A 26,747-nucleotide genomic window follows, 5' to 3' on the forward strand; every position below is an offset into this window, starting at 1 on the left:
AGGGGCAACGGCTTGGGGACAGTAGAAGTAGTAAAAGTGTAGTTAGCTATGTTTTCAGAAACTTTTGGCCAGTTGGCTCTCCTTAAATTCTGTAACGAATGAAGAAAACCATCGTAAGGTCTACTTCTAGACAGGACTTTCCAGCAGTGTCATGAAAATTTACCTAAAAGGTTATTAGAAGGAAAGGAGGTTAAGAGAATAGCAGACCTGTTGAATATCCTCCATGAGCTTTTTGATACTCTCTTTTATTTAAGATATATGAATGATATCATGCCTGCTTGAGGGGATCTACTAGAAAGTAAATTTATATTGCCGGCCAACAATTTCATGTGAAGAACCAATGTCCCTCTGCCTGATGGTAACGAAACAGTGTGCACGCTCGAACATTTCTTGCATTGTCCATGTGGGAAGATGAAGTAGCCTTGGGAAGGCGAAAGAAAAAATGAGGACAAGTAGAGCAATAGCAAACAACGACGACAAAACAAATCCCAACCCGCCTTGCCTTTTTCTGCAGTAAGAGAATTCCGAGTTTGAGTCGGAGAACTCGATTTCATTTTGTGGCAGCCTCCGGTCCCTTTTGGAAAAGGTGAGGGTACATATGATGAATAAATAATATCATCATATTTCGCCTCCGTAGAAAAAACCTGCATGTGCAAGCAACAATCTCTTCCTTGTCTCGATATTAAATTGCTTAGCTGGACTAAAGCAAACCTTTAAAAATAAAAAAAAAAAAACTGCTTGGCATCCATACTGGTGAGTATAAACACAAAGGAAATCAATCAGCATGCAAAAATGACATTGAGTCAACTTTGACTTTCTTTCCCGCTGGACTTCTTTTTACTTAGGCTTCGTGGGGATTGTATTTTGGGGAAGCCCTGAGACACAGAAAGCTTAAGGGATGCCACGGACCGAATTAGGTACACCTCCCCCCCCCACCGTCCCCACCGCCAGCCACCCACCCCGCCGCCAAATTCATAGGTTGAAGCCGTGACCTCCCATGAGACTGTATCTGGAGCTGGGGCCTTTGGGACAAAACTAAAGTTGAATGAGGTCACAGGGTGGAGCCCTGGTCCGATGGAATTATGTCCTTTATAAGAGACCCCAGAGAGTCTGCTCTCCCCCTGCCATGTGAGGGAGGACCCAGCAAGAAGCCAGAAAGCAAGCCGTCACCTGTAACCTAATCAGTTGGCACGTGGGTTGGACTCCCCAGACTCCGCAGCTGTGAGAGAATAAAGGCCTGGCGTTGAACTCCCAGTATATCGTATGGCAGCCCAGGCCGACTGGTTCCCGTGACCTGTCTAAACGCCGGTCTCCTTTTCATCCTCGGGGGACTTCACCTTAATTGCTTCTCATTACCTTTTTTCCTGAAGAAATGATGCCCAGTTCCAGGCTATAGTAAGGCTATAGTAAGCTGCCCCTCTCTGTCAGAGCACTTTTTGATGGACTGATCGATCGATCGATTGATTGATTGATTGATTTAAGAGAGGGACAGAAGGAGAGAGAGGGCGTGTGTGCAAGTGGAGGAGAGGAGAGGGAGAGAGAGAATCCTAAGCAAGCTCCATACTCAGCACGGATCCCGATGTGGAATTCGATCCCACGACCTTGGGATCATGACCTGAGCCGAAATGGAACATCAGAAGCTCAACCGACTGAGTCACCAGATCCCCACTGCAAAGCAGAAGCCTGGCACACTGTGGGCAGGACAGGTAAAGGCCCATTGATGAGCAAAGGGGCCTGAGGACAGTTTTGCTTTTCTAGTCACAATGAAGGGCATTATTAAGCAAGGACAGTAGCAAGTATGTATAATGTAAGTTAGGCAATTACCCTATTCATTCAGGAAGCCCAGGCTATCTCAGCATGATTTGGTTCAAATTCGAAATTTGAATTGGTTCCCTCACTCATTAAAAACAGGCCCAGGGCCGCCTGGGTGGCTCAGTCAGTTAAGCATCTGACTGCGGCTCAGATGGTGATCTCATGGTTCATGGGTTCAAGCTCCACATCGGGCTCCCTGCTGTCAGCGCAGAGCCTGCTTCAGATCCTCTGTCTTCCTCTCTCTCTGCCCCTCCCCCTCTCATGCTCTCTCTCTCTCTCTCTCTCTCTCTCTCTCTCAAAAATAAATAAACATTAAAAAGATATTTTAAAAACCAGGCTCAGACTGGATAGAAAAGAGAGTCTGCTCAAAGTCTGCTCACAGGTTCCACTTGTTAGTAGATGATGGTGGTTAACAAGCAAGGTGGACGACAATTTCATCGTGAAAAGGGTTCGGAGCTTGGATCTAGCAAGTTTGTTCTCCAATTTGGATTTCGCTATAACTAGATGTGCCATTGGCCAATCACTTACCGCTTTCTTTTTTTGTTTTTTTAACGTTTATTTCTTTTTGAGAGACAGAGAAGGAGAACAAGCTGGGGAGGGACACAGAGAGAGGGAGACACAGAATCTGAAGAGCTCCAGGCTCTTAGCTGTCAGCACAGAGCCTGACGCGGGGCTTGAGCCCACAAACCGTGCGATCATGACCTGAGCTGAAGTCAGTTGCTTAACCGACTGAGCCACCCAGGCACCCCAATCACTTACCACTTTCCACAGGGCCTGCCCTACATTCTTCTCTCAGGTGGGGTCGGGGATGCTGAAACAAGATAATAGAGTTTTCAAAAATCTCGTAACAATTAAAAAAAAAAGCTTTAAAGAGGTATAGTCGGTGTACAAAATTTCGTATGTATTTAATGTATATCATTTGAGTTCGGACACATGCATGCACCTGTGAAACCATCACCACGATCAAGGTATCCATCAGCTCCAGAAGCTTCCTTATGCCTCTGAGTGTGTGTGTTAAAAAACATTTAACATGAGGGACCCTGGGTGGCTCAGTTGGTTAAGCGTCTGACTTTGGCTCAGGTCACGATCTCATGGCTTGTGAGTTCAAGCCCCGCATTAAGTTCTCTACTGTCAGCGCAAAGCCCACTTGGGACTCTCTCTCTCTCTCTCCCACCCCTCCCCTACCCCCCCCTCAAAAATAAATAAATGGTAAAAAAACAACCAACCAACCATAAAAACAATTAACATGACGGGTGCCTGGCTGGCTCAGTCAGAAGAGCATGAAACTCTTGATTGTGGGGTCATGAGTTTAAGCTCCACGTTGGGTGTAGATTACTTAAATAAGTAAAACTTAAAAAAAAAATTAACATGATCTCTACCCTTTTAACAATTTTTTTTTAATTGAAGTATAGTTGACATACATCTCATAACAAATTTAATCCAGATGGATTAAAAATCTATGTCAATACGGGCCAACGCTGAAACCTTGACTTTGTGACCTGGGTCCCAGAGAAAGGGCACAAACGTCCCTTTGGATGACAGAAAGGGATGCCCTCCTGTCATCCTTCGTGGTGCTTTTCGTGGCTGCACCCAGGTCAGCCTTTGGCAAAACTGAACGGTCTCTTTTCATCCATGGTCGGCTTCACTCACAATCATTACGTAGGCAGAGGTGGCTCTTAGTACCTCAACGTGCCAAAAGGTGCTTCCTCACCCCCTTGGAGGGCGAAGAGCCTCCTTGTAGACCTCCTTGTCCTCTAGCCAAAGACGGCACCCTCCCTTCAGAACCTGCTGCCTTCAGAAACTCCTGCCCCAGAAAATTAATAAAGGTGTTTGCCCATGAAGAAATCACCTTGGGAAAGTAACGACAGCATGAGTTGGAGGCCAAGTGTGGCCACATCCTGCAGCATAGTGATGGGAAAGAGCAGAAAAGAGCAAAGGGAGGAGGCTAGCTCAACTAGGCGCTAGTGAACCGACTGCATAGCCAACAGACAACTTACGGGCCAGGGTCTTCTCAAACAGAAGTAAGTTCTTTTTTATTCTGAAGTGTGTTTATTTATTTTGCGGGGTGCCTGGGTTAAGCGTCTGACTTCAGCTCCAGTCACGATCTCACAGTTTTTGAGTTCAAGCCCCACATCCAGGCTCTGCACGTTAAGTGCAGAACTCAGTGCAGAGCCTGCTTTGGGTCCTCTGTCTCCCTCTCTCTCTGCCCCTCCCCTGCTCGTGCTCTCTCTCACTCTCAAAAAAAAAAAAAAAAGTTTATTTATTTCTTTTCAGAGGAGGATAGGGGCAGAGAAAGAAGGAGAGAGAATCCCAAGCAGGCTCTGAGCTGTCAGCACAGAGCCCAACACAGGTCTCAAACTCATGAACCATGAGATCATGGCTTGACCCGAAATCAAGAGTCAGATGCTTAACCGACTAAGCCACTCAGGTGCTCCCCAAACAGAAGTAAATTCTGATCTGCAGGATCAAACCTACCAACCTGTTGGATTTCTTTTTTACTATTTTTCTGAGAGGTTAATTAATTACAGCTCTCCTAGCCTTTCCTGGTCAATGTACCTGGCAATCCCCAGAGTCAATTCTGCACCTACAGCAAAGAGTGTTTTCCTGAGGGATGGGGTAATGTTTTGGTAAAGCCAACCCAGGATAGAGGCCAAAGAGGTCCAACTAGGGAATTTAATTACATAAGTGCATAACTCACCACTCCCCATTCTCTATTTTTCCTAATTTGCATATGCAAATTCTCAGAATGAGAGAGAATTAAGGAAGGACGAAGGATTGAAGGAGGAAGGACTTTCAAGTATTAAACAATAAATGGCCTACTTTCTTGAGTCCCTACTTGTCGATCCTGTGCAGGTTCTAGCATTGGCCCATCTTTGTCTGTGTTCCCTAATAATTTTGTAAATTACGTACTGTTTGCCAAATACCCAACCTACTTTCAAACACTATTCAGAGCAGCCATTTTCTTTCTTTCTCTCTCTCTTTTTTTAAATGTTTATTTATTTTTGAAAGGGAGAGAGAGTGTGAGCAGGGGAGGGGAACAGAGAGAGAAAGAAACAGAATCGGAAGCAGGCTGCAGGCTCCGAGCTGTCCGCACAGAGCCCAATGTGGGGCTCGAACTCACGAACCACGAGATCATGATCTGAGCTGAAGTCGGACGCTTAACCGACTGAGCCACCCAGGTGCCCCAGAGAGCAGCCATTTTCAATTGTCGGCTCTACCTGGTGAATTCTTCAATCTACATTTCTTTGTTTAAAACCTTTTTTATGTTTGTTTATTTTTGAGAGACAGAGCACACAAGTGGGGGACAGGCAGAGAGAGGGAGACAGAGGATCCGAAGCGGGCTTTGCGCTGACAGCAGCGAGTCCAAAGTGGGGCTCGAATTTGCAAACCACGCGATCATGACCTGAGCCAATCGTGACCTGAACCGAAGTCGGACGTTCAGCCGACTAAGCCATGCCGGTGCCCCTACATTTCTAATTTTAACCTTCTCAACAACAACTCTTAGTCTGCATCTCCAGTATTTACGGGGCACACCCACCTGGAGGTTCCACCGAGTCCTTGGACCTGTTGGGCCCAGAAGGACTTTCTGTTTCCTTGCAAACCATCTTCTCCCGTGTTCCCTATTTCCGTTCATGCCTGGACCTCGGACGCTCTGGTCACCTACGCTCTCAGTAGCTGGGTCTCAACTCAGCCACACGCTGGAAGGGCCTGGGGGGAAATCTTACCAAAAAATCCATGGGCCTCACCTCAGATCAATTATATTGGAATCTGTAGGGGTGAGATCCAGCCTTCAGCATTTTTTAAAGCTCCTTAGGTGGTTCAGATGTGCAGCCAACGTTGAGAACTACTCATCTGGGCCTTGAGCGTCTCTGACTCTGGAGGTCACGAGTGCAGTCTACGACTTACCCCTACAGTCTCTCAGGGATCTCTCTCCCCCTTTCTGGTCCTGGTCTCCTCCCTTCCGCTTAAGCGTCACAAAAGCACCTCTTGACCTCTTGTTCTCTCCCCTTCTACTCATGCCAGACAAATTCTCCCTGATATACGGTTCTGATCATATTAAACCTCATTTCAAAGCCCTCCAGCTGGCATGGGCCTCAGTCATGGTCACGCAGACCTCTGCCAGGCTTATGCTCACCACTCCCTGTAAGGAACTCTTTCTGACAGTCAAAACAAACTGCTTGCCCTTCTCTGTCTCTGACCCCAAGTTTCCTGCCTCTGTGCCTTCGCTCATGCAGTTCCTGCTCCCTGGAACACCCTTCCCTCCATTCTGCACTTGTCTCCATCCTTGGCATTCGTCAAGAGCCTTCCCTGATCTTTCCAGCCAGGAACAATTTCTTTCTTCTCTGAATTGTCTTTGAACTTCTATGTCCCTAATGAATTATTATTCTGCTTTTACTTTAATAGTCAAAACTAATTACTTGCTTTCCTAGGACAGTGGTTCTCAAAATTGAATATGCATGGGGATCACCTGGGGAACTTGTTTAAAATGCATATTCCATGGGGCGCCTGGGTGGCTCAGTCGGTTAAGCGTCCGACTTCGGCTCAGGTCACGATCTCGCGGTCCGCGAGTTCGAGCCCCGCGTCGGGCTCTGGGCTGATGGCTCACAGCCTGGAGCCTGCTTCCGATTCTGTGTTTCCCTCTCTCTCTGCCCCTCCCCGTGTGTCTCTCTGTCTCAAAAATAAATAAACGTTAAAAAAAAATTTTTAAATGCATATTCCTGGGGGCGCCTGGGTGGCTCAGTCGGTTGGGCGTCCAGCGTCGGCTCAGGTCATGGTCTCACGGTCTGTGGGTCCGAGCCCCGCGTCGGGCTCTGTGCTGATGGCTCAGGGCCTGGAGCCTGCTTCCAATTCTGTGTCTCCCTCTCTCTCTCTGCCCCTCCCCTGCTCATGCTCTGTCTCTGTCTCTCTCAAGAGTAAATAAACCATAACATTTTTTAAATGCATATTCCTAGGCTAATTTCTAGAGATCCTCAAAATTTGAGAACTAATGCTCTAGCAGAAACACACCAACCAGCAAGTGGTCTCCAAATGGTGTTCCTACGACCATACTCTGAGGAAAACTGGGACAAGAGGGTCTTTCTGATTTCAGGTCACTTGGATCCCTGACTACAATGACTCATTGGAATTTTGTAATATACATCCAAGTTATTTACTTTTGAGAGAGAGCGAGTGTGTGAAATGGGGAGGGGCAGAGAGAGAGGGAGACACAGAATCCGAAGCAGGCTCCGGGCTCCGAGCCATCAGCACAGAGCCCGACGCGGGGCTCGAACTCACAGACCACGAGATCGTGATCTGAGCCGAAGTCGGATGCTCAACGGACTGAGCCACTCGGGTGCCCTGAAGCCGACTGTTTTTAAATTCGCTGAGTTTCAACTAATTTGTAGATCAATTTGGTCAGGTATTTTAACCTTGCTGAGGTAGTTTCCTTATCTGCTCAAAAATGTTGCCCTATTTGATCTTTAAGATCCTGTTTAGTTCTATAATTGTATTAGTTTTGTGATTCAGTTCATAGACTTTAACAATACATGTTTAAACGGTGAATCACAGTTTTTATGTGTCTGAATATGCCTTACCTACCAATTTAGAGATTGAAAAAATATATATACATTTATTCATAGTTTTAATACTCAGATAATCAGTTTCTCTCTCCATGAAAGACCAGCAACTATATTTTAAATGATAAATTTAGCTCTCTATTGTGTTTTATTATTTAAGATATTTAAGTTATACTTGCATGCTGTGCTGGGACAGTTATTTTACGTTAATGCAGAATTTTCCGAGCAGATCTGTTTCACCCCCCACTGCGGCCCATCTTCCTTAGCATGTGCCCTGCTCCAGCCCAGCGGTTCTCAGTGTGTGGTCGGTCAGGGGAGCCCGGGGATCCTGGGGACCCTTTCAGAGGGTCTGTGAGATCCTCCTTTTTCCAACTATGGATATGCGTGAGGCCAGACTGTCTTCGTATAATTCAACCCAAAACATCGTGCTGCAGAGTAGATTGAATGCAGATATGAGAATCCAGCTGTCTTCCATTAAGCCATATAGCAAAGAGATTTGCAAAACAGACCACTCTTCTCGATGTTTTTGTCTTGGAAACTCTAATTATTTTTCATAGAGATGTGTTATTTAAAGTCACATTCGATAGGTTTATTATTGTCCTTTTAAAATGAATTAATAGGGGCGCCTGGGTGGCTCAGTTGGTTGAGCGTCCGACTTTAGCTTGGGTCATGATCTTGCGGTCTGTGAGTTCGAGCCCCATATTGGGCTCCATGCTGACTGCTGGGAGCCTGGAGCCTGCTTCGGATTCTGTGTCTCCCTCTCTCTCTGACTCTCCCCTGTTCATGCTCTGTCTCTCTCTGTCTCAAAAATAAATAAACGTTAAAAATAAAATAAAATAAAATAAAATAAAATGAATTAATAAAAACAAACGTCAGAAAATTGTCACCACTTTAACTTCTAATACGGTAAATATTGATAAATATAACCTACCTCCTCGGATCTCCTCAGGGGCTCTGAGTAACTTTCAGGAGTGTAAGTGTCCCGAGACCAAAACACTTGAAAACGTTGCCGAGAACTTTTGGCTCCGGAAGAAACATACACCGCGTTGAAATTCTTTTTACACAGAATGGAAAGAAATCAAAATTGCAAAATCAAGAGTTTTCCTCGGGCCCCGACCTTCATCCTGCTGTGGTTAGAACATGGCTGGTCTAGGCCAGTGGTTCACCTGGAGCCCAAGTCAGAATCACCTGGAGGGCTCGTTCTGGGAGGGGTCTCCCACCCAGAAGATGTGGGTGAGTCTGAGCCCACGGGCTCCCAGGGGGGTGCTGACACCACAGGTTCGGAGCCCATCCTGTGGGCACCACTGATCCAGGCTACTGCTCCCAGGATTCTTCTCCAAACTACTTTGCCAGCTCTATGAAGGAAACGAATTTTTGTCCGGAACACCAGTCAGAAACACACATTTAATGGACGTTTTAGTCGGAGTCTAAATCAGTCGTAGACCCACGGCAGTGGGGGTTATAAATGGAATGGTAAGCGAAGGGGGTAGTTCTGTCCATTCAGATGGATCGGAGCTGTCTGGGCAAGCAGTCGGGCGTCCGCGCGTGCAGTCAAGTCTCACTCACGTCCAGCAAGAATGTTCTGCTGGGAGATTCGGGTTTCTGTAACATTCTTTTCACTTCAGTTGTAAAATACCACCAGTTGGTTACTGAACACAAAAACCTACTGTACTGTGTTAAATAGTGCCCCCCACCCCCGCATTCATGTCCTTCCCAGAACCTCGGGATGTGACCATCCTTGCAAACAGGGTCATTGCATATGGGGCCGATCCAATTCAGATGAGGTCATGATGGAATAGGGCGGGGCCTGAACCCAGTATGACTGACTCCCTTTTAAAAAGAGGAGAGACCCAGAGACAGACACATACAAAGAGAATGTCCCGTGAAGACAGTGGCAGGGGAGAAGACGGCCGTGTGACGACAGAACACAGATGGGAGAGACGTAGCTGCAGCTGCCAGACGCTGGGAGAGCCGCATGGAACAGACTCGGCCCTGACAAGGAACCAACCCTGCTGATTCCTCGCCTGTGTGCGTCTGGCTTCCTGGCCTCTGAGAAAATAAATTCCTGCTGTTTTAAGTCACCTGGTTTGTGGTCATTTGTTAGGGCAGGCTTGGGAAACACATACATGGAGAAGACAATTAAAGAAGATTCTGGGGACGCCTGCATGGCTCAGTCAGTTTAGCATCCGACTTCGGCTCAGGTCATGATCTCGAGATCCATGAGTTCAAGCCCCACGTCAGGCTCTGTGCTGACAGCTCGGAGCCTGGAGCCTGCTTCAGAGTCTGTGTCTCCCTCTCTCTCTGCCCCTCCCCTGCTCGTGCTCTGTCTCTCTTTGTCTCTCAAAAAATAAATATTAAAACAAAATTAGAGAAGACTCTGGAAGGTACAGTAGACACTTGTGCACCAGTCCTGACCTACTGCTTCCCGTTCTGGGTCCCATTTCTGCAGCCCGGTCTGTGGGGGCTCCGATCACTTCAGACCCTCACCAGCCACCTCCCAGCTTCTGCCCCGGGGGCTCCTTGTCCATGCCGCCCAGAAGCCCTGCTCGCCGCCAAATGCACACACAGCCCCGAGGGTGGGACGGTTAACGTCTCTTGGGACAAACCTTTGAATAATGAAATACTGGACTCACTGAATAAATCCTTCCCTCTTTCTGCCAAGGAAACATTTTCCTGAAATGCAGGTTACAAAGCTTTTAAGAAAACGTTCTGTCAGGTTGAGCAATCCATCCCTCTTCACGGTCAGTGTGCTAACACACGTGGACGTTGGCCCTCCTCCTTCCCTGCTCCTCACCCCGCTTTCTTTACTAAAGCATGAGCATGTAAACCTCCGCTTCAGACTCTACTTTCTGGGGAGCCCAGGGGAAAACAGACCCTAAACAGCCCTGTTGACATTTCAATAACATAATAATCAGAAATAGTAACACAGTAAAGTAGCAACACAAACATGGTAAGACAATTTACGATCTTCAGAAATGTTAAAAAAAAGAAAAAGGTAGCCCCAGTTTGCTTATACTTTCCGAAAGGATTTATATGGATATATGTTTTTAGTTTTTGCCAAGTATTCCAAGGAATGCTACGCCATATTTAATTTAACAAATCCCCTGACTGATGGACTTTTGGGCTGCTTTCCGTATTTTGCCATTACGAACAATACTGCGGTGCCCACCCTTGTAAATGTTCCTTGGTGTACTTTTTGCAACTGTATAACATCGTCATTTCTTCTCGGCCTTTTGGCCAAGAGCAAGTGCAAGTGTATAACATCGTAAACACGTAGGAGTAGAATTTCTGGGCCAAGTCCAACCAGAAGCCAGAGGGCCCGTGAGCCTGTTGCTATAGTCCAGACAAGTCAGCCTCCTGGGGTCCTGAGCGGTAGACGGGGATGGAACGTGGACCTGGAAAGGCAAATAGGAAGCACTAGGATTAGGGGAACATGTTTGGCTGCAAGGAACAGACAACCAGGCCAATGTGTCTTCAACAGAGAGAGGTCTATTCTTCCCAGGCAATGAAGGATTCTGGAGGTGAGCTGTCCAGGAGCGCGTTGTCCAGAATATCACCAAACCCGAACTGCTTCCATCTCCTCCTCCGCCGTCTTCGGCACTGGGCTTTTGTCTTCAGGACTCTAACTGGGCCGCTGGACCTCAAGGCAGGGTACCCATGTGTCAAGGCAGAGAAAGGGTGAAGGGTAACAACGAGGGGGGCGAAGGCTACAGGCGCGGGCAAGCATCACTCTCTTCTCAATTCAGATAGATGTTTCTCGAGCCCATCTTGGTGCAACACAGCCCAGGAATGTCCCTCTCACCCTCTCACCCGGTGGAAAGGTCAACCACCCTCCACCCTTTCCGGTACAGATGCCTCATTGAAAAGTGGGAATCGCATTCTGTACTATTTTACCGATTTTCTGAAAAAATCAACTCGATTCTGTAGACAGAGGGTTCCGAAGCTCAGAATCTTCGTGGAAAGGAGCAGGTAGCAGGCTAGGGGCCTTAGCTAATGGAGGGGTTGCTTCATTTCAAGGATGACGGGCAGGGACACTGATGTCTCCCTGGAGATGCTCGTCTCTGGCGCTCTGGTCATTGGCTCTCGCATGTAAACCACACCACAATCTGCACTGCAATGTTCTCTGAACAAATGCTATCACATTCGCTGGGGGGCTCTGTGGCAGACTCATCCAAGGTCAGAGCCATGGCTCTGTGGCAGCATAGAATCCAATTGTCTTTTCGCTCTTCCCCAGGGGTTCTGACGTGGTTGTAATCCAGATCAGCATGGGAAGTCACGACGGGAGCAAAGGTCTGGCGTCTTTCGCGAACAGGCTCATTGGAGAACGTGGGGAAGTGCCTGAGCCGAGGTCAACTGAATTCCCTTCTAAATAGCTTTCCCAGAAACTTTTCCTTACTGTCCAAGGGTAGAACATTCCCATAATGATGAGGCCAACCTAGCTCTAGGTTGATCCTAAAGACCTGAGCCTTGCTGCTTCCCCTCCTGCACTGGAGAGGAAGGCAGTGGGACAGGGCTTATGAATGACACCAGAGAACCAACAGCAGTGTCTGCTACGATTAAAAAAACAGAGCAAATAGAGGTGATTCCCTATAGAATAAACACTAACAGCATCTTCTTTTTTTATTAAAAAATTTTTTAATGTTTATTTATTTTTGAAATAGAGAGAAACAGTGTGAGCAGGGGAGGGGCAGAGAGAGGGGGAGACAAAGAATCTGAAGCGGGCTCCAGGCTCCGAGCCGTCAGCCCAGAGCCCGATGCGGGGCTCGAACCCATGAAACGCGAGATCATGACCTGAGCCGAAGTCGGACACTGAACGGACTGAGCCACCCAGGCACCCCACTTACGGCATTATCTCAATGATTCCTTCTAGAATAAAAACCCAAATAACCTTAAGGATATATTGTTACATATGAATTTCGATGATGTTTTAAAAACTGTTATACAAAAGAGATCGTGCTAAACATACTGTTTTGTATTTTGTGATATTCACTCAATAACATATCTTTAAGAATTTCCAAACTGGCATAGACAGACCCACCCTACAGTACAGAGGAACCACACAGAAGTTATCGAACCGGGTTCACACGGACAGATACTTGCTAGTGTCCAGGGTTTCACTGTTCCGGGGGACGCCCTGGTGGAACTCTGATAATTGTCACACAACGGGTCTTCAGTGCCACCAACCATGTGTGGGAGTGCCTGTCTCACCACACTGTCACCAGTTAGATATTGTCAAGGGCTCACATTTCAGCCAAGCTACTGAGTGTAAATACGTGACTTATCAGTACCTGTTCAATACTGGTTGAAGCTAAGCATTCTCTAATTACTGCACTTTAAGCACCCGCGTCCATTTATATTTGAATGACTACAAGGACACCTGGGAGGCTCAGGCAGGTAAGCGTCTGACTTCAGTTTGGGTCATGATCTCACAATCTGTGGGTTCAAGCCCCGCGTCGGGCTCTGTGCTGACAGCTCAGAGCCTGGAGCCTGCTTCGGATTCTGTCTCTCTCTCTCTCTCTCTCTCTCTCTCTCTCTCTCTCTGCCCCTCCCCTAGCTCACACTGTCTCTCTCAAAATAAAATAAAGACAAAAAAAAATTTTTTTTTATATTTGAATGACTAGAACACGTCTATTTCCATCTCAAACTTCTTCTGAGCTCCCAAATAGTGGACTATTTATTTGATGGGCAAATGTCAACTATACACAATAACTCAAAAGGGCTTCAACAGTAATGGGGTTTAGAATTTCAAAACAGGAAACTGCAAGCTGCCATGGCCACAGGGTGGTCCATGCAGTGACTCAACGGCGTCACCAAGAACCTGGACGCTGTCCTCATTCTTCAGCGTCTTCTTGCCTGGCTCTCCCCCCCACCCCCGGCCCCCAACCAGTTGCCACATCCTGACACCCTCCTCTGGAGGAAGAGAAAGGACCACTGTTTCTCAGCGTCGCTTTTAAAAGATGAGAAGTTTTCTCCAGATACACCTTCAGGAGACTGACTTCTCACAGGACTGAGGCACGTGACTTTTCTTAATCCCACCACAGGGAATAGGAATGTAATTGTCGCGGTTTGCTGAGGCTAATTAGGATTTAACTTTTAGGAGGTGAATGGCACCAGAGTTTAGTGGGGCACAGGCCCGCAAAGAGAGAAGGGACACCTGAACCCAGTGAAGTTATGTTAACAAACGAGGAGGGCTGCCGGGCAGGAGACGCGTAGGTAGGGTCTCCTGCCATCCCATGTCCATCCAACCCAAAGACCATGTTTTAGGGAATTTTTATGTCTCCTGAAATGTGTGCTTCTTTCCATTTCCACAACTGCCTGTTCTGATTATCTTTTGAAGTATAACAAGCCACCTCGAAACTTGGTAGCTTAAAACGGTTATTTCTTATTCTTATTGGTTCAGTCGTGTCCCCCTCAAATTCATAGGTCCAAGTCTTAACCCACCAGTACCTGAGAATGTGACCTTATCTGGAAATAAGGTATTTTTTTAATGTTTATTTATTTTTGAGAGAGAGAGAGGGAGAGCAAGTGGGGGAGGGGCAGAGAGAGGGGGAGACACAGAATTCGAGGCAGACTCCAGGCTCTGAGCTGTCAGCACATGGCCCGATGTGGGACTCGGACCCACGAACTGCGAGATCATGACCTGAGCTGAAGTTGGACGCTCAACCGACTGAGCCACCCGGGCGCCCCAGAAATAAGGTCTTAATAGATGGAAGCGAGTCCAGCTGAGGTCACTGGGGGTAAGCCTTAATCCAATAATGACTGGTGTCCTATTAAAAAGGGGAAGTGTGGACACAGAAGCATGCATAAAAGGAGGAGGATATGAAGAATGGAGAAGATGGCTGTCTACCAGCCAGGGAGAAAAGCCTGGAACTGCCTTTCTTCGGGGCCCTCAGAAGGAGTCAATGCTGCCGCCATCTTGGTTTTGACTTCTAGTCCCCAGAACTGTAAGAAAATTAATTCCTGTTGTGTAAGCCTCCCAGTCTGTGGTAGTTCGCGATGGCAGCCCTTGGAAACGAAGAAAGTTAGTACCTCTCATGGCCCATGGGGGGACTGAACTCAGCAGGGCAGCTCTTGCTTGGTATTGCTTATACTGCTCACACAGTTGTAGGCAGCAGCCTGGGCTACAGTTATCTGATGTCTTGGCTGGGTTGGTCTAGGAGGGCACACTCCCATGGCTGTGGGCGGGGAGCTGTTGGTTCGAGTCCCCACACCTGCCTCTTCATGGGACTTGGGCTTCTCACCGTGTGGCAAGTGACTTCCGAGAATGAGTATTCCAAAAGGCAGAGAGTGGAAGGTGTAAGACCAGTTAAAATTTCTGCCCATAACCGACACAACGTCCCTTTTGCCCTATTGTACTAGTCCAGGCAACCTGCCTGCCCACCTAGGTTCAAGGGGCTGGACTGCTGCCCACCTAGGTTCAAGGGGCTGGAGAAATGAAGACAAGTGAACAGGGCAGAAGGACATACAGATGCTATACTTATCACGGTGAGCATTACATAACGTATAGAACTGTTCATTCCCTACGTCGTATGCCCGAAAGTAATATGATCTTGTATATCAATCGTACTTCAATTAAAAAATAAAACCAGAACATACAAGATGAGAGATACTATTGGAGCTCATCTTGGGAAAATATGGTCTGTACCCTCAAGTCCGAGCTTCCATCTCCCTTTCTGTGACTGCCGTGAGGCTGTTCCATTTATTCTTCCAGTCTCTTCTCGGCACTGCAGTCAGAATGATCTCTTCTAAATGCAAATGCGCCCATCTCCCCTCTACTTTTAAACAGTTCGATGGCTCCCCATTGTGTTTGGGATAAAAATAAAATTTTTAGCATAGACTGTGGGTCGATCTCGGGGATCCTCATGGGAAAAACACAGTGCACTCAGAATGAGCGATTATGGGGCAAGTTTAAGGCTTGTTTAAGGCAAGTTTGAGGCTATTTGGAAAGGTATCGGCAGGATTTAGGAACATTACCCTTCAATTGCACATCTTCATATTCAAGCATGATCTCTTTCGAGTCTCACAACCACTCAGTGATCTGGTCAGGAATTTTCACTCCAATTTTACCGAGGCTCGGAGAGGTTCCTGTCTGACTTGTCTAAGATCATCTGGTTAGTAAACAAGTAAGTCAGGACTGAAAACGAATCTGGCGGCTCCCCCACCACAACTTGGAAATCTTTCAAACATGCTCCTATATTTTTGGCTTCCCTTCCAAGTATTTTTCTGTCCTCTTTTTAACAAGACATGGAGGGGACTGGGTAATGGAGACTAGTGGCAAAATAGAGCACGCTTTCTACACCCTCTGCCTCGTCCCCTGCTTACAGCTACTCTCATATCGTCATTAATTAGAGTTTACAGGAGCAAAGGCCCTTGGGCTGTCATTTGCCACCGCTGCTATTGTTTCACATTTATCTGAGTGTTTGCAATGGGTTTGATACGACTCAGAACACTGGCTGACAAATCTTGGCTTCTATCTCCCTGCAGTGTTTACCGCAGCATGCGGAGACCCAAAGTGTCAGCCAATCCGACAATTATTTCTCGTTGGCTTGTCTTCTCTGTCATTACACAAGAATCTGGGTCTGTCTAAAGTTTGGGGGCATCATGATACTTTAAATACAATCACGAACTCCTACAGGAGGACTTTGAGTACTGTTATATTTCCCCCAAGTTTACTCCCGTGCTCAGTTCCTCCCTGCTTCCCGTCTGTGCCCAGGAAGGCCATCACTTCTCATACCAACGCAAGATACCGCTCTATTCTCTCACATGAAAATTACTTTCTTTCAGGTATCCCTGGGGCTGAATAAGATAATTAAGATTTTTTGCAGGAGGAGGAAATCTCAAACTCCTATTTTCCTCTGGGCTACCGCTATCACATAGAAATAAGAATTCAAGGGGCGCCTGGGTGGCGCAGTCGGTTAAGCGTCCGACTTCAGCCAGGTCACGATCTCGCGGTCCGGGAGTTCGAGCCCCGCGTCGGGCTCTGGGCTGATGGCTCGGAGCCTGGAGCCTGTTTCCGATTCTGCGTCTCCCTCTCTCTCTGCCCCTCCCCCGTTCATGCTCTGTCTCTCTCTGTCCCAAAAATAAATAAATGTTGAAAAAAAAAATTAAAAAAAAAAAAAAGAAATAAGAATTCAACAGGACAATACCTTAACATTTTTTTTTTAAGGGATTACTATGTGGAGTTTTCCTTACCTTTTTTCAAATATACGCTCTTTGCTATAATATATGTTTGGTTTTTAGAAACTTGATGGGGAGTATTGTCAAAGTGGGTGAGTAAAAATGGTTTTCCCAAGCTCCAGATCTCAAACCAGCCCTCTGTAGCAGAAATGGGGAAGAAACAGGAGTTGGAGGCTTTCCATTTTTACTTTGCACCTTGAAAACTGCCTTCATTTTTTGCACAATAGGCATGTCGTGTTTTTGTAATTAAAACTTTTTAATTACATTTTAATTAAAAAAGAAAAGAAAATTCTCCCTATTGTTCAGTATCTGGAAAAAATAATCTTAACTTTGAAGCATTAGCTATTATACGATTGTTGTTATGGTAGAGACATTTTTGAAATAAAAACTATTGCCAGCTGATATTTTACAACCAAGAATCAGACCTTAAAGCAGGTGCGGACATTAAATGAAATCTTTATCGGAGTAGGTCAACACTCAGTAGATTCTATAGCTATGAGTTGTAAGACAGTATTGTTTTTTAATGTTTATTTATTTTCGAGAGAGGGAGAGACAGAGACAGAGTGCAAGCAGGGAAGGGGCAGAGAGAGAGGGAGACACAGAATCTGAAGTCGGCTCCAGGCTCTGAGCTGTCAGCACAGAGCCCAACGCAGGGCTCGAACTTCATGGACTGCGAGATCGTGACCTGAGCCAAGGTTGGATGCTTAACCTTGTTGGATGCACCCAGGTGCCCCTATAAGACAGCATTTTAAAATATTAACTGTAATCTCCTCCACAGTTTATTGTACTCCTTGTACTTTCCCACTTAGGGGAGTATCTGTTAATAAATTTACAGTAGTTTATTTATTTATTTATTTTTTAAATTTTTTTTTCCAACGTTTATTTATTTTTGGGACAGAGAGAGACAGAGCATGAACGGGGGAGGGGCAGAGAGAGAGGGAGACGCAGAATCGGAAACAGGCTCCAGGCTCCGAGCCATCAGCCCAGAGCCTGACACGGGGCTCAAACTCACAGACCGCGAGATCGTGACCTGGCTGAAGTCGGACGCTTAACCGACTGCGCCACCCAGGCGCCCCAATTTACAGTAGTTTAAAGGAGAAAAACCTCAGGATTATCTCAAAAACTTCAGAAAAAATATGTGAAAAAATCAAACACCCATTTGCGATTAAAAAATATATATATTAGAAAATTAGGAGTAGAAAGACATTTCCCTGACCTGGTACCAGAAATCTATAGCAGATACCATAGGTGCTAGAGAAATTTTAGATAAAATCCTTTAAGAAAGGGAACCAGCCTTTAACAAGGGCCCAAGCAGTCCAGCAACACCAACACTGGGCACAGTGCTGGAGGCCGAGCTAGATAGAAGGGACATCAAAATAGGACGAGGAGTATCAAAACTGCTATAATCATATCAATTAAAAAGCCCACAAGGGGCGCCCGGGGGGCTCAGTTGGTTATGCATCTGACTCTTGATTTTGGCTCATGATCCCACATGATCCCTGTTCTGGTGTGTGGATCCTGCTTGGGATTCTCTCTCTGTCTCTGTCTCTCTCTCTCTCTCTCTCTCCCTCTCTTTCTAAGCCCCTCCCCCTTCCCCAAATAAATAAATACCAAATTAAAAAAAAAGTCAACAAAATCAGCAAGGTGGCTGGAACTAATGAGAGATTCAGCAATGATGCCAGGTTCGAGATGGACTTGTGAAAATTATTAGTGTTTTCATCAATCCAGGTGCAACCAGGAGACAGAAACCACATAGTCATAAGCAGAAAACATTTAACGTAAAGGATTACTAAATTATCATAGGAGAGTAAACTGGGAAGACAGAAAGACACCTCTAAAGGGTAGCCTAAGGGACCACCTTGGAAGCTGGCTTCACACCTCGTTGAAGAGGTATGGTTGTAGCCCACTGAATGGTGGAGAATTCCTGGGTGCCCAGGCCAGAGCTGGTCACCGTCTCCCGGCGAGCAGAAGAAACCCTGGGGGGGGGGGCACAGGTGAGCCACTGCTGGTGGGTGGGTACACAGGTGGGCATGGAGGGAGTAGGCGTGCCTGGCGAACTAGGGTGCTGCTGATAGCATGGTGGCTGTTGTGCCTGGCCTCATGTCAGGAGGGCCCCGGGAGATAATGTCTAGAACGCGGGCCAGCAGAGGCTGGTGGGCAGACGTCCGGAAGGGCAGACAATGTGTGGAGATGTGTGGACGATGATGTGTAGACAACCTGCCCTGAGCACTGTCGGAACCGGGAGCTGGAGAATTCAGAAGTCTCCCTAGACCGAGAAGATAAAGCTAGAAGTCCAGAGAAGCCAAGACAGAGCTTCAACAGAGTGCCGGAGAGGAGACACTGCACAGAACAAGAGGTCCGGGGATCTGCGGAGAGTCCCCTCGGCCGACCAGTCACGTGGGAGAGACACCTGCCTCTGGGCTGGGGGAGAACCACCTGAAAGGAGCAGGCAGAAGGATCCGCACTCACTCGGGGCTGGGAAGAGCTGTTATTCCCTCAGCCAGTGAGAAAAACATCATAATACGAGGGGCATCAGATAGAGAACCCAGGGATTGCCTCAGTGAAGGAGAAATCAGGCCAAGGCTAAAGGCTGCTCTGGTCTTATTTGATAAAGCTTCAGAAGGATCAAACTGTTCCCAAGTAACCTATCTGTGTTCCAGAACAAAGCTCAAGAATATTTAAAAAACTTTTTTTTTTTTTTACAGTTTATTTATTTATTTTGAGGGGGAGAGGGGCAGGGAGAGAGAATCCCAAGAATATTTATTTTTTATTTTTTTATTAAAAAATTTTTTTTATGTTTATTCATTTCTGAAAGACAGCGAGAGAAGGAGCATAAGCAGGGGTGGGGTGGAGAGAGAGGGGGACACAGAATCTGAACCAGGCTCCAGGCTCTGAGCTGTCAGCACAGAGCCCAACACGGGGCTCAAATTCACAAACCGTGAGATCATGACCTGAGCTGAAGTCGGATACTCAACTGGCTGAGCCACCCAGGCGCCCCCCAAGAATAGTTTTAAAAATATAAAAATCTCCAGCACCAAGAAGGTAAAATCCACAATATTTAGCATGTAATAAAGAAATACAAGGCAGGGCACCTGGGTGGCTCAGTCGGTTGAGCATGAGACTTCGGCTCCGGTCATGATCTCACGTTTTGAGAGTTTGAGTCCCACATCGGGCTCTCTGCTGTCAGGACAGAGCCCACTTGAGATCCTCTGTGCCCCCCTCTCTCTGCCCTTCCCCTGCTTTCTCTTTCTCTCAAAAATAAATAAACATTTAAAAGAAAAAAAAAAAGAATTACGAAGCATGCAAAGAACAGGACAAAATGGCTGACAGGGTAATTTTACCAATAATGATGACACAGATGTGGTAGACAAGCACATTCATATAGTTACTGTAAAGGTATTCTACATGCTTAAGGACGTTGAGAAAAACAAAAGCATATTAGGCAGAGGGGCGCCTGGCTGTTTCAGTCGGTTAAGTGTCTGACTCTTGATTTTGCCTCAGGTCCTGATCCCAAGGTCATGAAATGGAGCCCTCCACTGGGCTCTGTGTTGACTGTGGAGCTTGCTTGGGATTTTCTCTCTCTCCCTCTGCCCCTCCCCTGCTTGCACTCTCTCTTTCAGTCCCTCTAAAATTAAAAAAAAACAAAACAAAACAATATTAGGGAGAGACATGAAAGGAATAAGAAAGGCCTGTGTTGAACGTAGAATGAAGAAAAGTGCAATGTTTGAGAAGAAACACACATTGGGATGAGATAGATAAACTAGATGCAGCAGAAGAAAAGATAAGTGAACTTGAAGACATAGCAATAGAAACAATCCAAAATGAAGCACACGGTGGCGGGGGGCGGGGGAGGGGAGCCTTAAAAAAAGGGATAAAACATTAGTAAGTGGGACAAATTCAAGTGGCCCTAATATGCAGGGGAGAGAGGAGGGGACAAAAGTATTTGAAGAAATAATGGCTGAATTTTTCTGACTTCGATGAAAAGTGTAAACCCACAGACCCACAAAGCTCAATGAAGTCCATGCAAAAGAAACAAGAAAGCCTAGACTAATGCACATTATAATAAAAATACATAAAACCAGCGTTAGAAAATCTCGGACGCAGTGAAAGAATGATATTGTTTGTCCAAAGGAACAAAAATGACAGCTGACTTCCTGTCAAAGTGTTGTTATATGGGACTATGGGTTGTGAGCACTTTTTTTTAAAGCTAAATATTCTATTTCTCAGAGCAGAAAGCATCCTAATGGTGGAATAGTATTTTGTACACCTCTGGCATATAATCTGATAAGTTATGCCGAGTACCTATTTTATTTATTTTCTTTCTTTGCCCCTATTGCACAGGAGGAAAGGAATGATATGTTTTCTGTCAATCATTTAGGAGAAATTCTTGCTTATGGAAATAATAAGTGGGGCAGTAGTCCTTCCAAGGGCAACAGAAATATATATAGTGGTGATAATCATCAGTGCTTCGTGACTGCCTTTGCACTGGGGCCAGTGTTTCACAGATATAATCAAAATGGGTTCTCCCCCGATATCTGTGCCTCTTTTCTAGCAACAGAACCCCTGATTTTTTGCGAGACACACGGCTGTGAAGCCATCATGCTCCGCTCCCTCTTGGCTAGTGTGCGACACTTCTGGAAACTGGCCTTTTTGCTCCTTTCTTCTAGCCAACGCGCAGATGAGAAGGCAGCGGCAGAAGCAGGGGGCTTGGACCTTTGAGGCCAACTTGGTAATGCTCAAGAGAGAGCCTGCTCGAAGGAGTCAGTGTCCCAGACACCACGGAGCACCGCACCTGCCTTGAGCCGCTTACCTGCGGCTTCACCTGAACTTGCGTCCGTTCAAGCCACAGTTTGGGGCACTGGCTCACTTGCAGCTGAACCTAATCTCTCCTACCCCAAGCACGTGTCATTCTCTCTACTTTCCCGAGACGGCAAGCAAGTCCCTAACATGTGGCAAAGCTTGGACTTGAACCAGGTCTGCCTTTTTCTAAAACCCTTGTTCTTTTCAGTAAATTACTCTTCTTACCATTAGTGTTTAGAAAAATGGCAGGTATACTATTATAGGACTTGCGGAGGTTACTAAATCAAAATATCCATAGCCACTAAGAGCTTTAACTAAAGCTCTCCGATAAATAAATATTTAAGAACATCTGACGACTTAGGGCTTTTAAAGGGAATATTTCCACTGGAATAGTGACATAAACATAATTTTTTAAAAGCCAGAGAACCTAGAAGCAAGCACTCCAAATATTTTAATTTCTGGAGTGTTTTTGTCCTTTGCCGCCTCCTACGTTACCTGACTCTCCCCCTACCCCCCCCCAACAGTTTAGTGACAAGAATTGGGGGAAAATGTCTCTCAAAATAAATAAAATAAAAGCTTTAATTTAAAAGAAAGAAAGAAAGAAAGAAAGAAAGAAAGAAAGAAAGAAAGAAAGAAAGAAAGAAAGAAAAAAGAAAGTGAAACCTTTACCATTGTTTCTCAACCCACAGGATTACGCTGAACCCCACCTGAAGTTTCTTCTCTACCGTTTGGAGGGGATCTGGCCGTGCCACCCGGAATATGCCCCTTTGGCATACTGTTTTGCCCTGAAGCCTTTAAGAGCTCGCAGATGCAGGAAGGGCCCCCTGACTCCCCCTTTTTACCCAAGAACAGGTCGTGAGATTTCCCTCCAGGAAGGGCCCTCCCTGCTCCAGAAAGGGGACAGTCTTACCGCCAGAGACTGGAGGGAACCTGCATAGACCATCCTAAAATAACCCTCATGTTCCCTCAGGTTCCCCTGGATTTCCCAGTCCCTGTCCCACAATTCACTGCCCCTAATCGGAGCCTGTCTTGTCGCATCCCCACGAAATATCATTCTTTGTGTAAGAAGGGAGGGGAGCTTTGAGGTTCCTGGCCCCTTCAGGCCTTAACCCTCCTTCCGCAGACCCCTGTGTGCACGCAGACCTTAAATAAATGTGTGCGCTTTTCTCGTTAGTCTGTTTTATGTCAGCTTAATTCTCAGGCCGGCCACAGATCCCGAGAGGGTAGAAGGAAGTTTTTTCTCCCCTCCATTTTAATAACAGTAGGTATTAGTGGGACATTTATTTTACCCAGGTAGAAATTGTATTATTTTAAAGCGCTGTGTCGTGTATAATCGTAAGAATGAACTACGAGGACGTCCCCTGGGATGTTTATCTTCTGCAGTCCGGGGCTCAGACCTGCTCTGAGCCACAAGAAAGGGGGCTATGCAGGCCCACTGAGGGTCCAGTCCAATATCCTGCCTTTTGGGACAGACTTTGTAAAGTTTACAGATTTCCTTGCTATTGTACATGTGAAGAGAGTATCTTAGCAGGAGGCATTTCACCCTTTGTCTCCCACAAACGCACACAGCGCTCTCCTGGGTTTGTGCCTTTGGTTATTCATTCCGTTTGTAATTGCTTTCTTCCCCACCAATTATCCGGCTCAGTGTTCTCCTCCGGGAAGCCTTCCAGATTACTCTAGTTAAAACCTGTAGCTTTCAAAGAGGGAACAGCAGTAGCAGCACCGCCCCCCACCCCCACCACCCCGGGACTGGGAACACGTCAGGCGCCCCTCCCCCCCAAGCTGCCGGTGGGCCCAGCAATTGGCCTTTGGGGCTCTGCGAGCTGCGGCTGCACACCCCAGTCTGCTAGGGTGCGCTCCAGGGCCGGGGTGATGTCTCCTGCTTCTGGGCTCTCGCTCCGTCCCCCCTCCCCCGGGTAGTGGGGGTGCGGCCCCCTCCAGATGCAGGTAGCCGGCTCCCCCGCCGCCTTACGTACCGAGTCAAGACTTAGGGCCTCGCTGCTTGCCAGAAAGTGGTCGTTGAAAGGCTCAGACTGGACGATGCCTGTCATCTCCACGACTGAATTGGTCTTCGGTCACCGTGAGCGCCCCTATTAAGCCGGAGGGAGCCTTATAAGGCCCGGGAGCACCCGAAATAGAGAAGGCCTTTCACCTTCATATGCCAAGCTGTGAAAAGGCCTGCCAGACGCGCGACGCCACGTGGCCCACATGCGTTAGACAATAATGACAAGAGCTCACTTTTCTCGCCCTCCGATTACGAGCCGGCTCCCGTTCTCCGCAGGTCTGGTGACGAAACTTGCAGGGCCCAATGCAAATGGGCATATGGGACCCCTGATGAAAAAGCAGGGAAAGGGGACTGAAATATTAAGTATTTTCCTTTCTTCTGTGGCCTATCTCTGGGCTCATCCTGGTGCTTTTATTTTCTATTTGATGCCACTCTCCCCGGGGCACAGGGACACTCGCGGGGGGCGTGCAGACCCTGCCAGGTGCCGCCAGTCAGGGGTCAGGGTGCACAGCCCCCCCCCCCCCCCAGCTGCTGACTTCCCGGCACCCCCACACTCCAAACAGAGGCACCGCGCCGGCGGGGGGCGGGGAAGCCCACCACCCAACCTGCGGCAGACCTGTGGCCCCAGGGCCCCAGGGCATTTCTCTCTCTGCACCGGCACGCGCTGGGGGCCCGGAAGGGGTGGGCCCTGCCAGCCCAGGGGGACACACGCTGCCCCGCCCCCATCGATCGGAGACGCCGCGGCGCACCCGGGGACCCAGACCCTCCGGCGCCCACCCCCAGCCCCCCTGGGAGCCGAGCGCGGCCGCGGGCGCCGGGTGGGGGCGGGGCGGGGGCTGGGGACCCTGCGGCCTGGAACCCGCTCCCGCTCCCGGGAGGCAGGGGGCGGACCCCTCCGGAGCGCAGCCTCCGAGCCTGGAGCTGGCAACGAGGTCCCTTGGGAATTCATTTCCAAAAGCAGAAATTCAAAAGGCAAAATTAAGGATTGCTAGGCAGTGACCCCAGAGCATTCACTCCCAAGCGGGGACCCTTGCGGACGCCGGGCCCAGTCCCTGTCCTCGCTGCCTTGCCCCTGCAGCCAGCCTTCTGTAGGATTGACTGCTGTAATTCTCACCACGACAGGTCTGTAAGACGAGGTATTCCTGTCGTCTCCTGTTACAGATGGGGAAGTTGAGGCACAGAGGGAGGAGGCAGCCGGCCTGAGATTGCTCGGCCGCGGGAGGAGGCGGAGTGGGGTCCTGGCCCAGGCAGTCTGGCCCGCAGCCTGCTGTCACACACAGCGGTGTGTGCACCGCAGAGGTAAAATCAGAAGCTGTAGCCAAACGCCGATGGCTCTCGGAGCCCCGCAGGCCTAGAGCCCTGTCCTCACTGCTGTGGCTCTGGTTTTCCTCGCCCCCCCCCCAACCCCCCCCAAAACTTTTCATCTTCTCCCAAAGCAGAAGTGGGAACATTGCTACAAGGTAAGGTCTCCTTTTAGGACACTGAGCACCAGGGGCAGGCCTGTGGAGGTGGGCCGGTCAGGCCCAGCGCGCCCCCAGGATGCTTGGGGAAGCCCACCGGCTTCCTTCTGTGGGTTTCATGGTCGGGTGGGGGTTGGGGGATGGGCGAGTAGGGAAGGAAGACCCTGCTCATCTGTGTTACCAGAGGAATTGGTAAGCAAGTGGCAATGTCTGCCAGGGCTCCTGGGAATCTTCTAGAACTTTGCAGTTCTTTTCAGTGCCCACCTTCCTAGGTTGCTTCTAGTTTATTTTACTGAGAGTGGGTAGGATCTCTGAAAACATAGTCTCAAAAGAATTACAGACTGCCCCCATCTGTGCGGTGGTTATCACTGGGCAGCGTGGAGAAAGTTGCCTCGGCAGTGTAGACCCGACCAGTCAGTTAGAAAGTTGCCTTGGCAGTGTAGACATGACCAGTGCTGTGCTGCACATTGTTAGCCAACAGCTCTCTGGAATGTATTTTGAAAAGGTCCACGGGGCGCCTGGGTGGCTCAGCCTGTTAAGCATCCGACTTTGGCTCAGCTCATGATCTCCCGGTTCGTGGGTTCTGGGCTGACCGCTCAGAGCCTGGAGCTGCTTGGGATTCTGTGTCTCCCTCTCTCTGACCCTCCCCTGTTCATGCTCTGTCTCTGTCTCAAAAATAAATAAAACGTTAAAAAAAAAATTTTTTTTTTTTAAAGAAAAGAAAAGGTCCTAATGGTACCCTTTGTCCGTTGCTTGGCGTAAACATTACATTCATACCGATTTCAGGCTGCCAGGGTGATAGCCAACTGCTTGCAAAATACCTGGAATTTTAACAGCCTGCTCTCGCAGCCTTGTAAGAGCCGGCTGGTAAGGTCCAGCTCCAGCACGCTCGTGGACATAGCCTTCCTTTCAGGTGCCCTGACGTCTGTGTGAGTGTCCGAATTGTCCTGACGACCAGGGGGCGAGGAAAAGGAGCTACAGTGAAGCAGCATCTACCCTGCAGTCGAACGCGTGAAGATTCCAACATAGGATATTTTGCTGCAGGCCCCCAGCAGAGACCCAGACTTTAGACAAGAAAGACGTGAGAAGCGTCCAGCCCCAGTCGTGCTAGACGACTTTGGCTTGGAGGTGGCTGAGGTCTGCCTCCCTGAGGGCCACGGTCTGGTCAGGAAGGAAGGACTCTGAGAACAAGACGTAGTAGTGACCGGATGCCTGCGTGGTGGTCTGAGAATTTCCAGAGCTTGGGCAGCTCGCAGGGGGCCTCTGAGCACACGCAGAGCAAGTAACTGTGGGAAGGATGGCAAAAAGAATCAAATGACTCAACTGATGTTTTTAATGTTTATTTATCTACTTTGAGAACGAGCGTAAGCAGGGGAGGGGCAGAGAGAGGGAGAGAGAGAGAGAGAGAGAGAGAATCCCAAGCAGGCTTCAGGCTGTCGGCGCAGAGCCCGAGGTGGGGCTTGATCCCATGACCATGGGATCATGACCTGAGCTGAAATCAAGAGTCTGGCACTTAACCGACTGAGCCACCCAGGCGCCCCAAAATGATTTAATTTAGTAAAATAAAGTATAATAACGAAAGAACGCATTTGTCCCTCCTTTGTGTTAAAATCCCGTCCAAATGCTGAACTGGATTTCTTGAACCTTCCTCCCACCATCCACCCACCTCAGCATCATCACCACTGTCCTCATCTTGTCTCTACTGTGTTCATCCTCAGAGGACAGAGCTTGGTGAAACAGACTTGGCCCTACTCACTCTTGGAAGGACTTCCCGTTAGACAACATCTCTACCAAATATCTCTTCCTAGAGACGCATTTCGTCGGCGTGTCCCTCTCTGCGGAATTCTCTCATACAGTAGACTCCGTTCCTTCTTCTGAACTAGCTAGTGTGGGGGACGGGGCAAAGTTCTTGTGAAACTTCTAATGGCAAGGAGCGTA

At 47.9% G+C, this 26,747-nt stretch overlaps 1 non-coding gene across 1 annotated transcript; it reads right to left on the reverse strand.

Moving 5' to 3' along the window:
• Window positions 1-224: 224 nt before the first annotated feature.
• Window positions 225-24,717, reverse strand: XRCC2. Its single transcript, XR_002740671.2, has 5 exons — window positions 23,583-24,717; window positions 23,321-23,434; window positions 8,299-8,421; window positions 2,572-2,623; window positions 225-711 (listed from the first exon to the last, which is right to left on the reverse strand). It is a non-coding gene; the product is annotated as an X-ray repair cross complementing 2 (transcript).
• Between the last annotated feature and the right edge of the window lie 2,030 nt (window positions 24,718-26,747).

Source organism: Felis catus, chromosome A2, assembly GCF_018350175.1.
Source record: "Felis catus isolate Fca126 chromosome A2, F.catus_Fca126_mat1.0, whole genome shotgun sequence".
NCBI classification, from domain to species: domain Eukaryota; kingdom Metazoa; phylum Chordata; class Mammalia; order Carnivora; family Felidae; genus Felis; species Felis catus.